The sequence below is a fragment of the Alligator sinensis genome, unplaced genomic scaffold (genome assembly GCF_000455745.1).
Source record: "Alligator sinensis unplaced genomic scaffold, ASM45574v1 scaffold594_1, whole genome shotgun sequence".
Classification (NCBI taxonomy): domain Eukaryota; kingdom Metazoa; phylum Chordata; order Crocodylia; family Alligatoridae; genus Alligator; species Alligator sinensis.
Window position 1 is genome coordinate 1,644,379 of NW_005842286.1, and position 16,948 is coordinate 1,661,326.

Below are 16,948 nucleotides of genomic sequence, written 5' to 3' on the forward strand. Positions count from 1 at the left end.
TTTAAAAATTCCTACCCCTTCCAGAAGATCCCTAACTACATCTGCACTGACTGAAGGTTTGATAGAGCTATTCCCAAGATTGTCCCTACCTCTGTTAGGTGGGATATCCTGGTCCCTGTTCAGGAAAACAGAGGCAAAGAAACTGTTAAAAATATTAGCTTTCTTGTCTGGCGTGGCCACCAGATTACCGTTTGTGTCTTGCAGGGGCCCTACATTGCCTGGTGCCCTCTTCTTGCTCCCAATGTACTTGAAAAAGGACTTTTTGTTGTCCTTAATGCTGGACGCTAGCCTGAGCGCCACCTCTGCCTTGGCCTTCCTAGTAGCCCACCTACACTCCCGGGCCGAGGAGGAGTACTCCTCCTTGCTGACAGCTCCTCCCTTGCATTGGTTGTGCGCCCTGCTTTTAGTCCTCAGGCATTGCTGAATGCCCTTGCTGAGCCAAGGGGGTTTCTGAGCGCTCTTACCCCCTTGCTTCTCTCAGGGACTGCCATCCTTTGGGCCTATTGCTATACTCTGTAAAGCCCTGTAATAAAAAGTAGGGCTGGAAGGGACCTTAGGAGGTCACATCTAGTCAAACCTGCTGCTTAAGGAACGACCAGCCCTGTCTACACCATCCCAGACCAGTGTTTGTCTAACCTGCTGTTAAAAACTCCTGACGGAGATCCCACAGAGTATCTAGGGAATCTGCTCCCGAGCTAAACCACCCTCCGAGTTAGAAAATCCCTTCTAACATTGAACCTGTCTCTTCCTTGTTGCAAGTTAAGCCCAGGACTTCCTATCCCCTGAGGACACAAGAGAGCTTTAGTGTGAAGGAGAAGGACAGCCTGTCACCTCTGTGGCAGGGGCTGTCTCGTCCCACCTGTCCGTAATAATGAGGCCTGTCTGGTCTGGCACCTAGAGGTACTTCTGCAATAAAAATAGTTAGGAGGTGGCTCACACCCTACTTAGACATCTAAATAAGAGCGGCCTAATTATTCACAGAGCTGAGTACCTCCAGTGCCTAATGGCTTTAATTGGGGGTGCAGCCACCTCTGAAAACAAAGCCAGCCACTGTTGAGATGTCTGACTTTAAACACCCTTTGGAAATATTTTCCCCTAAAGTTTTATTTGGCCCAGGCGGTTTAGAGGAGTTCTTTAGGTGACAGGGTCCTGTCTGTTAACACCTGGGCTGGGACCACTAAATTGAAGGTGGGGTCACAGAGAGGATCCTGGTCTATGAATCAGGAGATTTTATAATCTCAGGAGATCCAGTCCTGGCTCAGTTACTAAAAGCTTTTGTATCCTGAGCAAGATGCTTCATATGCTGGTGCCTCCCTAGGTATAATGGCGCCTCTCTAGATGGGTGCATTTGTCCGATGCTGAACACAGTGTTTCTTCATCTTTTTAGACTTGAATCCCTCCCCCGCCCCCTAAAAAAATGCCAGCTCTAAGTTTTCACTTATTTTTTGCCTACAGAAAAATACTTGAGCAATTCTTTTGCAAAGAGCTCAGAAAGCCCACAGGAGGCCAGAATGGTTTGGATCCTACGAACTTCAAACTCTGGATTGATCTTGTGAATGATGTTTGCACACCTAACAGTGCTGACATTGTATGGCACCTTGGGGCACCCTTGAAAGGATCTCAGAGCACCTCAGGGTGCCTCAACCCCTGGTCAGTACAACGAGGCCTTGAGGTTGGGTGTCTGGGGCAACAGGAAAATTAATCCACATTAACTGAAGGGGTGAACTGAAAGTGGATGAGTTAAACTGCATCAGCCCCCCATACAAATACTCTTCTTCTATGTTAAAAAGGCCTTACTATATTTTAGCTTAATTCGCTCCCAAAGTTAATTATGCTAAACTGAATTAAGGCACTTAAAATCTGAACGATGCTTTCCACGGGGGGTTAATGCAATGCAACGGATTCACTTGGAAAGCTCATTCAGATTAATTTTCCTGGGCGTCCCTGTGTAGACAGCCCCATCAGCTGTGCATCCAGGTGTGGATCCAGAATAACTCCACAGACATCTCTGGGGACTTAACCTTTGCACCGGAGAGCAGAAGTGAACACGGTTACTACCAATTCTGCCCCGGGTTTTGTGCTTAAGGTTAAAAAACTCCACAAAGCCACATTCATTTATAGCATTTCCACCACTGTCTCTTTTTAAAACAGACAGGAGCCGGCTGCGTGTTGTTTTCTCTGCTGGAACGTGTGGTCGTTTAGTGGGATTGTCAGTCCCCAGTCTGCATCGGGAACCATTGGAGACCCTGGGAACCAAAAAGCCTGGCATATTTTTCCCCCTTCTGGGAGCCTGGTTAAGATCCTCAGTAACCAAAAGAAAATATTCAAAAGACTATGACCTTACAGAGCTCTGTCTGGACCAGGAAAACCGGCGTGGGGGGTAAATGCCTTGATGCTATGCTCCGGGGGTACTGGTCATAGCCGTGTTGGTCTAAGGACATAGGCAGACTTGGGTCCCTGGTTAAACGGGATCTTTTTTACTGATGTTATGCTGTGCAGTCAGGAACTGGGGCTGAGAATCTGCTTAGCATCCTGCACATTAGGGGTAAAGAAGGGCACCCTGAAGCCTAACTCCTCCACACCCACCCTCCTCCCCGCTTCCTCAACCTCAGGTTGCGACTGGGCTCTGCTTTGCCTTCTGTAGCTCCAAGCTCTGCAAAACCTCCGACCAGAGAGAGATGGGCCCAAGCTGCAGAATCAGAATCCAGATTCACCCTTTCCCAAAGTCCAGGTGGACAGACAAAGCAATCATTAGGGAGCAAGTTTCAAACAAGCCCGAGGACTCCTTTGCCCTGCTGCCTGTTGTTAACCTGTGGGACTCAGCGCCACAGGATGTTGAGGAGGCAGATAACCGAACCAGGTTCCCAAGGCGGTTGGGCCAATTCAGGCAGGATGGGTTTTAGACATGAGAGTGCAGGGGCGACCTCCAGATGAGGGCTTCCCAGGCCCCTGAATGCAGGAGTGGGGCAGGGGATGGGTGGCTCTGGGTGGGTCCTGCTTACACACTCGTTCCCTTATAATCCATACCCTGCTGCTGTGGGAGACAGGGCACTGGGCTGGAGGGACTGGGGCTCTGACCCAACAGGATAGCTCTGGTGTTGTTTTGGGCCAGGCTTTGATCATCCTCTGGCTAGCACAGCTCCCCGGGTGGGATCCCCAGCCATGCCTCCTCCTCCTCCTTTTCTAAACTCCCCATATTCCTCCCTGCCAGCCTCTGTAGGTCCCTCCCTGATAATCTCTTCATACAGCCTGACTTTGTTCCCTTCTAGACCAGCCAGACTACTTCTCCCCACTTGGCTTCGGACGCTCCCCGTCCTGCGTTGGCTCCCCAGTTGTGCAGCACGTGCTTCCTGTCCTTCCCTTCAAGGTCCTAGCTTGCATGGCCCTTCTTGCATCTCTGACCTGCTCCCCCTGGGACTCTTCTCTGTGCACGCAGTGCCCCACTGTTGTCTCTTCGCCACCCTGCAAGTGGCCCTTCCAGCTCAGACCAGCCGCCCATCCTCATTCATCTCCTTCTGCAAAGAGCCCCCGTGGGACTAGCCGCACGGGACGGTGCTGCTCCCTGGAGCCAACGGGTCTGAGTCCGACCCTGCATGTTCTAGTGTTGCCTCCGTGCTGAATAGAGATGGCAGGCATCTTCCCACTGACTTCAATGCCCGGAGTGCATTTAAATCCTCCAGTCTTGGAAGCACCTGATTCTCCAAGGATCTTGCAGTTCACTGGGGAAATCTGGTTCTCTTGTGCTGCTCATCTTCTCCCTTTAAATCCCCCCCCACCCAATTCATGTAACCCCCTCTGCCCCACTGCATGCCCACGAGTGGCATGGGCTTCAGGAGAAACCTTGCAGCCCTTCTCACTCGTGTGGCTTGTGGTAGATCAGCTCCGGGCCCGAAGCAGGGGAGATGAACACCAGCATGCCGTGAGGGCCTTCGCAGGGGTGGATGTGGGAAGCAGCTGGTGGATCTTGGCTGCTCTGGGAAGCACAGCCGCTTCGGTCAGAGCCCTGGCGCTTGTCCCATGCTCCCACCTCCTCAGCTCTTGCCAAATACGCAAGACCGTGGTGCGATGCACCGAAGGAGGGTGGTGAGAGGGCTTTGCTCACGATCCTGCAGCCTGTTTTGTGGCTGCTGCACCCTCGGAGACAGCTAGCTCCCTGCTTGGCATTCGTGCCACCCTGCAGAGGAGGGAACACCCTGCCACAGCATCACCCTGCTCCAGCCCTGGCTCCTCTGAGTGCCCCTCCGCCCTCCGCCACTGCAGACAGGCTGTTGTTTTTGTAGCCGAGACACAGCTGTATCGTGGGCAGCGGCTGTATTTTGAAACCCTGCGCGGGGAACGGGCTGGCTCCAGCTTTCTGCTTTTCTTCTCCTCCGCTGCGGTGCAGCGTTAGACACCCACCAGCCCCTGCAGTGGGCTAGCAGTTCTCCAAAACAGTGACATTTGGAAAACCTTCCAACAGGACTGTGATTGAACATTTGCATTGCTCCCGCACCCACAAACCCCGGCCAACCAGCAGGGCACATGACTCCTAATCCCCTGCGCTGATTAGCACTGAGGGAAGTGCTGTGGGCTGTATTTTTATAGATACCACTGAAATGCAAGGCTGACATGCCTGTGGAAATCCTGCCCTCAGGTCTAGATTTACACAAGCACCTAAGCATTTGCTCTGCTCAGGTCTGCAAGGTCTAAGTGATTTGGGAACCAAAGCCTCATTCTCAAGAGACCCTTAGGCCTAGATCCTCACAGCTGTGCTTATTCCTAACTCACATTGGCATCATTGTGGCTAAATATCCAGACCTTTACAAATCTGGCCCTCTGTGTCTGCGTTCTTCATGTACAAGATGGGAATAACAGCACTGCCCTAACGCAGTGGGTGGCTGGTAGCATAAAGGCATTCAGATTGTGAGCCACCAAAGATTTGCCCAAGCATAGCAGACAATCAGGACAGCCTGGCTAAAACACGTCCTGGGAATGACACTTTAACATAACCTCTACAAACCTCTCACTGACTTGAACAATTGTGCATGCCCCGCACAGCCTATGCACATACACCCAGGAACGAACCCCCAAAGGGTTGACTCCTGATGGGACAGGCGATCTGAATGCTGACCTCGGGTTCAAAACTCCTCTGAACGGTGTGTGCATGTGTGCGCGCATGTGTGCGCGCAGGCTGTGGTTCTGGATGTCACTGGCGACAAGGGGGAGGCGGTCACTACTGTTTGCAAAGGCAGGGTGCCAAATGCATCACATTCTGCTTTGCTTAGCCATCAAACCCACCCTGTGCCCTAGGTCTGGCCTGGTGCTCCTGAAGGACTTCAGCACCGTCATGGCTCAGTCACTATTAAAACATTTTGTCAGTCTCCAAGGATGCACGAATGGTTGTCGGAGAGGGATGGAGTATCAAGCACCACTTTGTTGTTCTGCCTGCATAGGCCAGAAACCCTTGAGGGCTCGCAACCTGCAAGCTTCAAGGCCTGTTTCCCCTAAGAGAGCAGGTAGCCACCTTAGTCTGAAGTCAGGAAGAAGGCAGGGAAGGACACCACCCTGCTCTGCTCTAGGTCACCAGAAGCAGAAGCACTGACTTCAGTGGCACCAGACTCGGGGCGCAACACTAGACATCCCTGCTCTCCCCTTCGACCTTGTAGAAACATCCCTGCTGATGGGGCTTCCAAGAGCTAAAGCAGTCAGGAGGCCTGCTTCATGGGAGCCTAAGTGCCCACCTGCCAACCTCCAAGGATGGAGACCCCCCACCTCTCTAAGCAGCCGGTTGAACCACCCACACAGTGAGAAAGTTCATCCTGATCTCCAACCTAAATTTACCCTGCTGCAGTTAAACACCACTGCCCCTTCTCCTGTCCCCAGTACCCATCTCCATCTTCTTTATAATCACCCTTCAAGTATTTGAAGACTGTTACCAAATCCCCCCCTGAGTCATCTCTTCTCCAGACTGAATAAATCCCGTTCTTTCCATTGTCCCCATAAGCTGCCTTTCCCAGGCGTCCAGTCGCTTTTGTCGCTCTCTCTGCTGGAATCCTTCTACTTTGTCCCCATCTTCCTTGGACTGTGTGACCCAGGGACAGCATTTTAACACGACAAGTGAGCTGCAAGAAGCGGACCCTCCAAACAGCAACCAAGGACAACGGAAGGGCCCCTAACAGGTTGGGGGTGAAAAAATACATATGTCTGATTTAAAATCCCAGAAAATGAGTGCTGGAAGTGATGCCAGGAGGTCATATCTAGTCAACCTCTGCTCAAAGCAGGACCAGCCCCAACTGCATCATCCCAGCCAGGGTTTGGTCTAGTTGGGTCTTAAACACCTCCAAGGATGGAGATTCAACCACCTGTTGCAGTGTTTTACTACCCTCCTTGTGAGACTGAGAATGAACTCCTTGATTGCCCACAGACTGGACCTGGCAGTGCCTTCTTCTCCCACCTCTCCTGCCCCGATCCATCCTCCTTCCCCAGCTCTGTGCTGTAATATATCACACTGCCCCCAAGTATCGCTGGGACAGAGGCTGCTCCTTGTCACCCATCCTCCTCCCGACCAGCACCCTGGAGGGCTGCAGAAATCACAGCTGCAGGGTGCGAGGGGACGGGGCTGAGCCTATACACCCCCCTTCATTCAGTGCTTGGCTGCCAACAAGGGCCTGGAGAGTGCCAGCTGCAGCGGTGGTTTGTGTGATGTGGGCAAGGAGACCACCCACTCGTTTTACATAGACCATGGGCTTCCTCTCCTCCCTTCCTCACTCCAGTGGTGGGATGACCTCCGCGTGTACCTCAGTGGTCAAGGAAGCACCGGCTCTTCTGCCTTTCTGTCTGGGAGGGAAGGACCATGCAGGATTTTGCGGGGTCTAGTGGAGGAACAGCAGGCTCCGGTTTAAAGCTGGACCCCTCACCCACACGTCCCTCCATGTGGGACAAGCACGTGACCCCAAACCCCACCAAAAGCAGAGGCTAGTGCCTAGCTTGAAGCAATTACCGAGTCAAGCATGGTCGGGTAGCTAGGGCACGAGCGCTGGGACCCAGGGCACGCTGCGGGTCACCCGAGTGGCACATCATCTCCTTGCCTGTGCCAGTTTCCCCTCTCGCCTTTTGTTTTGTAAGCAGCACTGGGCTGGTTTTATTTGGATAAATAACAAATTTAGCCCACCCCCAGAAACTACAGCAGTGTGAGAGTTTAAATTGAACACAGGGAATAGCTCCAACCCAAAAGACAGAGAGAAAAAACACTTGACCTCTTTTCAGCCGAACTTCTCATTTCAAAAGGGCATTTGCGTCTCAGAAGAGCAGAGACTCCCCATGCCTGAAGAAGGGCAATGGTGCCCGAAAGCTTGCAATGAATTTTTTTCCGGCTACTCAGTTGATCTAATAAAAAGATATCACATCTACTCCAAAAACCTTGCCCACCTCAATTAAAAGGATTAAACAGCATCGCTTGCCCCGCAAACTGAAGCAAAGCAGTTTGCTTTGGTTCAAATGAAATGTTTCAGGTAACTGGTCGAGTTTCAGCAAAATTAAAAAAAAATAATCCTGCTTCAGCTTCATGCAACTCAATTTTTTTTCCCCCACACAGTTTTTCAATTTGGCCACTGAGGTGGGAAGTTCGCCAGTGCTTTGGGGACAAGAGCCCTCTTTCTTGTGTTTGCAGCACCCAACACAAGGAGCCCTGGCCTTGCCTACGGTCTTCAGGAGCACATTGTAATGCAAGGACCAACTTGGGCTTCAGGTTTGGATCTGCACATTTGCAAACCACAGAACCGAGTATGCGCTGGACACAGGCTGAGCCAATACCCTACATCCAAATGCCCCCCCCAGACTTTCGAGGTCTTCAGCTTCCATCCAGGAAGAGTGCACACCAACCGTGGATGCTTCCTCAGCCAGACAATGGGTATTTAAACCCGAAAGCTTGCAAAAAAAAAATTTCTAGCTAGTTGAGTTGGTCTAATAAAAGATATCAGATTCACCCAAAGAACCTTGTCTACCTCTGTCCTTAGCTGTTTTGCTACCAAGGCACGGGCAGCCAGAGCCAAACGTAAGAACTGAGGTTCAGAGCCAGTCGTGCAGCCAGGGAGCTGGCTGGGGGCAAGGTCAGCCAGCCTGAAGCCAGTTGGTGAAGCAGCCCATACCCCCAGGTCGACTCTGCCACCCCAGCCAGCTGGGAGATGTACAGCTGTGGCCAGCTTGATGAATGCCAACTGCCCAGCAGCCCAGGTAGGGTTGCTGGTTACAGCCCTGGGCACAGGCATGCCTCCCACTGCCAATCCTGTTCTTTAGGCTACAGAGAAGCTGGGTGAGGGGGTTTGCTGCTTGCCAGGGCATGAACAGGACATTGCTGCCCAAAGGTAAATGCACTTTTCGCTAAGTTCTTATCGCCCGTTTACTATCCAAGTGTGCATGGCTGCATTTCATGAGCTTCACTCTGGCTTTGCTCTACACAGGTTAGGAATTTAATTAGCCCAGGGGCTGCTCTTCTCTGGGGCTCAGGCTTGAGGGAGGGAAGCTGCTTTCAGCTCCAACCCTGGCTCCAAATTGGCCCTCCTTTCCAGCTCATCCCAGTCTGCAGTGTTCTTACCATGTGGGAGTTTTTTCCTGAGATTTCCTGTTAAACCTGTTTTGCAGCAGCTCAAACCCACTGCCTTGTGTCCTCCCCTCTGCAGCCAGAGAAAACAGTTGTTTTCCCTCTTCTTTATAGCAGCTGTCCAGATACTCGAACCCTGCTATGATGTCCCCACCTTAATCTCCTCTTCTCCAGACTTGACACAGTTCCCCTGAACCTTTGCTCGCACAGGTGTGCGCCAAACCCCTTTAGCATCTTCCTCAGATGCATCTGGATTCTCTCCAGTTTCTCCATCTCCTTCGTACAGCGCAGTGACCAGATGTGGATACAACACTCCAGCTAAGGCCTGGCCACTGCCTCCCCAAGTAGTACCATCCCCTCCTGTGTCTTGCATTTGTGCAGCCCTAAATTGCCTTTGCATCAGATGACTTGTGTTGAGCTTGTGATCCATGTCCAGGCAGAGCAAAATCACAGCCAAAGCAATCGCTAGCAGTCTCCTGGGATTTGTAGGCTTGCTCAATGTGTAATTATTGTATTAACCTGTGCTGTAGTCGCACCTACCCTATAGCATATCGAAGGTGTGAGTGCAGCACATATTTCTGCCCCCCTCTCTCCCTGTGCTGGCTTAATCTAGACTGGATGGAGTTACAATCCCAGGGGAGACATGGCAACACAGGCTTTAGCGTGTGCTGGCAGAGTTTATGCTCCAGATCCCTGACGATTTTGTGCTTGGCTAGTTAAAGCCCAGACTTTACTCTTCTGTTACCTGTTACAGCTGAATTAGTTGCACAGCTTTGCTACACGTGATATGGCCACACTTTTATTTTACTGTGGGAACGTGGACTACGACTGGAGTCCTACAGTGCTGGTCTCTAGACAAACACAGAACAAAGAGACAGCCACCGACTTCAATGGCTGATTGCCTTCTATGCTTTCTCTGTGCCTGGGAAGTGGACTGATCACTGCAAAACAGGTCTTGCACTGGTCTGGCCCACCCATAGGAAAAGGTCTGTGGCCAATAAACCCTTATCTGGGTTTTGGCAGAACCCAAATGCCCAGCCAGCAGTGTGATCTAATGCAACTCCCTTAGGTCCACGCATTGTGCACCCCATAACCAGCCAACATCGTGAGCCCATGTGATACATGCTGGGCAACAACGGCTGGTGCAATGGGATCCATGACAGCTCCTAGTAACATCCGAAATGTCAGGTTATCTCCCAAGCTGTGTTCATCTTTCCTAATTAATCATCAGTAAGGGAGAGGAGCTGACTCAGACTCAACAGGTTTGGGCAGGACAGTTGTAGGGCTGCCCTACCTCCCTCTCTGCAAACATCTGCTCTCGCTTGATTGAAAGCCACAAGGTTTCAGGTTCAGGGGAAGAAACCCTGACCCAGTATCCTAGTGCTTGCTCATCAGTAATGCATTTGAATAGCAGAGGTGTGCACACGCCACGCATTATAGAAGTACAGTAAGTGAGGACAGCACGGGGGGCTGCAGATGAGCTCTCGGAGGCAAAGTGCAGTGCTCCCGCCCATCGGTGCCCAGACACAGCACATTGGCACACAGGTCTCCACCGCATAGTAATTCATATCCTGCCTAGCATTGACTCCCTACCCTTAAGTCTGAGAGGGAAGGATACAGAGCCAAGCCTGTGCTTCCTGGCGATTCTCCCATCTATAGGATCTGATGCATTTGCCCTTTTGATTCCAGTTCCTAAACTCCACAGCTGGAGTCTCAGAGCCTGTCAACATAGGACCAACCAGGAAAGTTAATCCAAATTAACTAAAGATCTAAATAAATTGGAGCACATTAAACTGCACTTAGACTTAAAGGGGCCTGAATTCAGTTTAGCTGAATTTTAGTGGACTCTTGTTGGGACAGACAAAACTGCAGATCCTTGTGAAAACGTCTCTCCTGAAGCATTTTGTGGCCTATACTCATTGCATTCATTTCCAATTAAACTTCTAAGATTTCACCTTCTGTTACTGCCCATGTGATACTTGCAGTGTATTTTTTCTGAACTTCCCACCCACAAAGCTGCCTGCGTAATAACCTCCCCAGCCCATGTGCCAGAATTTGGGTCTGTAATCTAGGGAGTGACTTGATCTGAAAGAGGTGCAAAAAAACACCCAAGCCGTTTTACATTGATTATAGTGCTATTGGCAGTGTAGGATTTCTACGGTACAGGGAAGCTGTCAATTAAAGTTTGCAGATGTTTATTATGGGGAGATATGGGGTTTCTGATCGTTTCATGCTTCAGCTATATAAATGCTTAGAAAGTTTCTGTAAATCCAGGTGGCAGGAGGGGGTCTTTTTGCATTAGAAATTCAGACTTTGTCCTGTCCTGGAAAACTCTGATGACAAGAGAAGTAGCGGAAATAATATTAAAAGAATTAAGAGACTGATCTTCAAGTGATAGGGAGAGGCAGAGATTTTTAGTCAGTGTGTTTCAGACTCTTTTTTTTGGTAATGTTGTTGAACAGCAATGACGTACTAGCGATTGATTTGGAGAAAGGGCATCTTTGTTAAAGGTTCAGTCCTTTCCGCCCTTGGATTAAGATGGGAAAGATCATGGTAACAGGGGTAAACAGGCTGTGAGAGTTCCCCAAAGGTTGTCTAGCAAACTCAAACCTGCTACTTGAATGGAAGAAAGCAGCTGACAGTTGTAAAAATACCAAATAAGATTTTTCTTTGAACAGGTCTCCATCTTCTCACCATTTTTCATCTATATGACAAATAATCAGGAGTGGGAAGGGAACATTTGGGTCCCTTCATTCAAAAGCAAGCTGAATTTAAAAGGGTTTTGGTACACTTTAGCATCAACAATATCTATGGTGCTATAGGGACCGTAGCATGAACGTGGTGCCTACTACACAACTCTCACACGGGGTTGAAGCAAAGACAGGGCAACAGGACAAATGCATATCTACACTTAAGAGTCTCTGGTTTTCTAGAAATATCCAGATTTCAGCATCTTTCCTCTGGTTAGTAGCACTTGACTTCGCAAGTAATTCTGCTGATGTTGTTGGGACTAGCTGTGCGGTGCTCGGAGTACAACTATCAAAACTGTAGATAAGTGAATGAATATTCACGTATCATGCTGGGGCGGATTCTCTATTTCTGTATAACATGGGAGACAAATATTAAGCAGGGGATTTGAATACAAAAGCGGTGATAGCTTGACCCATTAGCCAAACTACTCTCTGCTTTGTTGTTTTTACACTTGCTTTATACCCAGAGATGAAATCCTATATGAGGACAAAGTACATTACTGCTGGAATAGTTGCACAGACTTAAGTGCCTTCCTTGTCCAGGTCTCTTTAAATACTTGCTGTGAAGTTTCAGCCCTTCATCTAGAAGGAGAGCTGGAAAAGGTCCAGGACTCAGGCATTTGTTTACAGTGCTTTCAGCCTTGAGAGGCAGTGAGGGGCTTAATTTAATCACAGCCTTTGCTGATGGTTGTAGGAGGAAAGGGCAGACGGAGAAAGGGGGCTTCAGCAATTAGAGGAGCTGGAATTAAATCTCTGAGCAGTGTAGAGCATGGATGATTTCTTCATGCCACACAACGTGCTACCTTGGGAATGATGCCTTGTGATTGCGCACGAGCTGTGGGCTGCGATGAGATTTACAGCTCGGTCGCTGAACACAGAGGAAGCGCTGGGCTCATTTTGCAATCAGGTGGTCAGAAAGTTGGAGGAGGAAGGGAAATTAGATACCCCGCTAAAAGCTGCCCATCCAGAAATGCAGCCCCATAGTCTGCGTTTCTCCACGGTGCTGCCCTGATTTCTGCCAGAGATCTTTATATCTCACCCAGAGTTGCCAGTTAGCTGTCAGTCAGAAATCAGATCTCAATCAGCCATTCTCAAGCTTTTTTATACACAAGGACCCATTTGTAAACATCAATGGCCAGTCCCGACCCAGTGCCCTTCATTCCCGACCTGCTGCCCCCAGCTTCCCAGCCCCAGCCCCCCGGTATGCCGGGTAGCGGGGTGGCTGCATGGGGTGTTTGGGGCAGGGGGGCCAGCCTGCAAGGGAAAAGCCACAGTTTCTTATGCTTTTTCTCCATTTTAAAAGCTTGTCGATCCATTTTTAAAGTTTGTTTGAGACTCTTTCATATACTCTTGCAACCCAGGGCTGGAGAAACACTGATGGAAATGACCGATTAAACTGATGAGAAACCAAGCCTTGTCCACAAAGGTATCAATAAAAGAGAAACTGCAGCAAAAGGGGTGGCAGGACCCCGACGCTTGATGCAAAGCAAGCCCACCCGTGTCTACAGAGCCATTCACACAGTTTGGGGAGGGCTCCTAAGAAGAAGACACGGCCACTTCCCACTGATAACGGAGGCCACCTCTGCAAAAAGTCTGTGGCTTGCCCCTGGGGGCTGTAGGCTCCCCAGACTCCCTGTTGACCAGCCTGCTGGTCTGCCCCCGGGTGAGGCCGGCGCACGGCTCCTAAGTCAGCGGGCATCCTTTTGGAGGAGGCTGGATGCTAGGTGTGCCCGCAGCCTGCGTGGCCCTCGGGGCACGGCCACGGAGGAACCTGTGCTCGGCACCTGTTGGGAAGCAGCAAGCGGAGGGGCGCCGAAGGTGCGCTCAAACCCTCCCAAGCGGCTCCAGCCCCTCACCTCTAAAATCCCAGCCCCCCTGAGCAGCGGGGATCAGAGCACACAGTCAGCAGTAATGGGATCTGCGGTAAGCCAGGGGCTCCGGTCATCCGCTGCAAGGTGTCACCCCCATGCCACCCATGGGGCGCGGAGCAGGGGGCCCCTTTCCCTGCCAGCATTTGCTGGGCAGTGCTGGCACCTGCCCAGGTGGAGCAGGCAGCAAGCTTAGGGCGAGCAGCAGCAGGTGCCAGGGGCCACCCTGCTCCTCCCCTGCCCTGGTGAGGTCGCCCCGGAGCCCGCACTCACCCGCTGCTGCTCCAGCGCCGCCTCCCCGGGCTGTCAGCTGCTTCCCGGGGCCAGGCAGGGGCTGGGATCTGGCAGTCTCCGCCCTGGCTTCCCCAGGCTCTTCGTTTGCACGGTGCTTTTCAGGCTGCAGCTGCCGGAAAGCCGCAGAAAGGAGGGTGGGAAGGGACCTTGGGACATCTAGTCCAACCCCCCGCTCAACAGGACCAGTCCCAGCTGCATCATCCCAGCCAGGGCTTCAAAACCATCCCAGCCAGGGCTGCATCAACCCAGCCAGGGCTTCCAGCGCTTTGCAAGTGAGAAAATTGCTCCTAATATCCAACCTCAACTTCCCTTGCTGCAGCTTGAGCCCATTGCTCCTTGTTCTGTCATCTGCCCCCACTGAAAACAGCCTGGCTCTCCATCTTCTTTGCAACCCCCTGCGGGGAGCTGAAGGCTGCTATTCAATCCCCCCACTCCAGGCTAAATAAACCCAGTTCCCTCAGCCTCTCCTCACAAGGCATGTCCCCCAGCCCCTGAACAATCTTCGTTGCCCTCCTCTGATTTGTCCACATCTTTTCTGTAGTTGGGGGGGCACAACTGGACACAGGACCTCAGATGTGGCCTCACCAGTGCCAAATAGAGGGGAAGAATAATTTCCAATGCTCCTACTAAAGCAGCCCAGGATGCCATTAGCCTTCTTGGCTGTTAATTCTCCGGGGCTGCCCCAAGATCCTTTCAAGAGTGCTGTTAGGGATGAAAACATGCAAGGGCAGATCTAGGATTTTGAACAGTGGGGGCTGTAGGGCAGCCCATATAAGACAGCACCTATTTTTCTCCAGGTAAAAAGAAGCCAGAAGTTTTGCTAGGGGTCTCGGGTGTGTGATTCAGTTTAAAATGGAAGCAAATACAAAAAGAACATGATTGGAATGAGTTAAAAACTGTTTGCAGGGCTGTGAAATAGGAGCTGCATGTCCAGGAGGAGCGAACATACAACAGCAGGGCAGGAGAAAGGTTAGTTGCTGGATCCAACAGGAACCCAGAGTACTCAACCCATGCTGCCCTGCTGGGGCTGGCTGATCTCTTTGCATTAGCAGAATTGCTCTAGTATTTTTCTGTTGTCAAAAAATGATAGAAAATTAAGAGTGGTGCTTTCCAAGAGTGGCCTCGGGTCTAAAAAGGTTACGACCCACTGTTGTAAAGGTGCCATGCAATCGTGGCACTGTTAAATGGGCAAATACTTGCCCATGAGTCATGATATAAACCCAGAGATTTCAAATAGGAAACCAGAGTGTCAGAAACATTGTGGTTTTCTGGGCTCTTTGCAACAAAAGAATTACCCTAATGTTATTTTCCCCATAGTCAAGAAACAAGTGAAAGCGAAAATCTGCATTGTCCAAGGCAGGACTTGAGACTAATGAGGAGTCTAATGAGGAGTGCCACTGATTTAGGGCACCCAGGACTACCACTGATTTAGGGCACCCAGGAGTACCTGTCTGGTCAGGTCTCTAGGTAATTGGGCTTCCCTAGTCCTCAGGCTGTTTGCAAAATGTAAATGCACCCTCCAGTGTCCGGATATCCCTGCTCTGAACCCTATCAGCTGTTGAATACACTCCCATGTGAACACACGTCTTGTGATGTTGCCAGCTCTGGTGGATATTAGCTGAAGCTTGGGATGTGACTAAAGCACCGGCTCCTGGAGTCACGTTATTTCATGTGACTCTCCGCTTTCAGATTCTAGACATCATGGTAACCGATGCTGAGTGGCAGAGACGGTCCCTGCCCAAGCTGCTTGGTGCTGCTTAATAACAAAAGGTGGAGGAAGGAACCAGTTAGGTTCCTGCCCTTCATCCTCCTGGGAGGGTCTCACTGGCCTCCAGCTCCCCAGTGCATCCTGAGAGCTTAGGGGCTGGGAGGCATATAAAAAAAGCACTTAATGTTTAAGCCAATCTCCTGGCTCTGGGGGACCCGCCTTGCTGGGCAGTGCTGAATGCAGGGATGATCAGAGCCAGGAGTTTTTTATGGTCTCCGTCTAGAACAGTCAGGTGGAAATGCCACCCAGAGAGGTGGACAAGCTGGCCTGACTAGGCTGTATGGACCAGGCAGGGCAGGCAGCACAGCACGATCGGGGCCCACAGAGCTTAATCTTCGGTGTTGGATACTGGTTAATGCTGGGCCAGGACCAGAACGGTCAAAGGGCAAGGACACCTACCATGAGGGATGGCCAGAGCCAGGGGCCTGGAGTCCCGACTGGTCTAGAGGCAAGGCCAGGGCTTAATCATGCGGGGTGTTGGATACCGTGACGGGGCTGTCTCGCGGCTGGTCCAATCGTCGGCTTGCCCCCCGCTTAGGGCAGTCTGCCTACCTGTCTCTCCTGCCACATCTTCGTTGTAACTTAATAAGTAATTGTTTATAAGGCAAGAGGCTGCCCATTTACTGCCCAGTGCCAAGGACGTAATACATGGCTTCATGCCACCCCTACACCATGTCCCATGCTTCACAGATGGCATCCCTACATGGCTCCAGCTCCACACTGAGCCCCATTACATTCCAGTCTGACATGTCAGACCCCAACCTGAATCCCTCCTAGTCAGGCGGCCTAACCTCCACTGTCATGTGGGGCTACAAACTCCCTAGACCCCTTTCCCTCTTGGCAGTGGCCCCCTCCAGGACCTTTGGCCTCATAGGCCCTGGCCTTGCTTCTAGACCAGTCGGGACTCCAGGCCCCTGGCTCTGGCCATCCCTTGCGGTGGGCTTCCTTGCTCTTTGACCATTCTGGTCCTGGGCCCAGCATTGACCACTTGAGGGTTTTCGGGCTAGGTTCTTGAGCAGTTAGCCCTGTCATACGGGTCCACCTTCTTGGGCCCATCCACAAACAGATCACTTGATTTCTAAGGCCCAAAAAGCTCCCATTGCTCTGCTGAATGGACAGGAGTACTTAGAAATCTCTAACCCTTCATGTGCAGTTTACAAGAAATGGCTGGCATGATTAGAAAGCCACTGGGGGAAATGCTCGTACTGGTTTTCCTGTTGCTCCATTTTCGGTTTTGTGCACGCGATAGGCTGGGGCTAGTTGGTTCTCTGTTCCTTCCTCCTCTCCATTGGTCTATTTTTATCTTTGCTTGTATGGGTCTGTCATGGAGATGGTGATGCGAGTGGATGGGAAGGGATATACTGGTACTTGCAGAAGTAGGAAGATGTGACTGCAGAGCCTCTGCAAAGCTGGCCGAGGAACTCAAAGGAAGGAATAGAAACTGCAGAGACTTGTATTTCTTTTTCTGTTCTTTCTTTTCCAATTGACCACCAAGGCTTTCCAGTCCTGCCCTCTGCAGCCACAGAGAACAGCCTGTTTCCATCCCCTTTATAACCAGGCGTCAGGTATTTGATGGCTGCTCTCAAATCCACCCCCTCAGTCTTCTCTTCTTCAGACTAAATGGCCCACCTTCTTTTAGCCTTTCCTCCTAAGTAAGTCTGGGTTCCCAAATCCCTAATCATTTTAGTTG

At 51.0% G+C, this 16,948-nt stretch overlaps 1 protein-coding gene across 2 annotated transcripts in view; it reads right to left on the reverse strand.

The window, feature by feature from the left end:
- Window positions 1-13,591, reverse strand: part of P2RY2 (purinergic receptor P2Y2) — a 27,909-nt gene extending 14,318 nt beyond the window's left edge. The window contains exon 1 of one of the 2 annotated variants that reach the window (XM_006028066.3): window positions 13,470-13,591. The gene's annotated coding sequence lies outside the window, so the exon portion shown is untranslated. The remainder of the gene's footprint in view (window positions 1-13,469) is intronic. The other variant, XM_025209394.1, reaches the window with a different exon arrangement.
- Window positions 13,592-16,948: the final 3,357 nt, after the last annotated feature.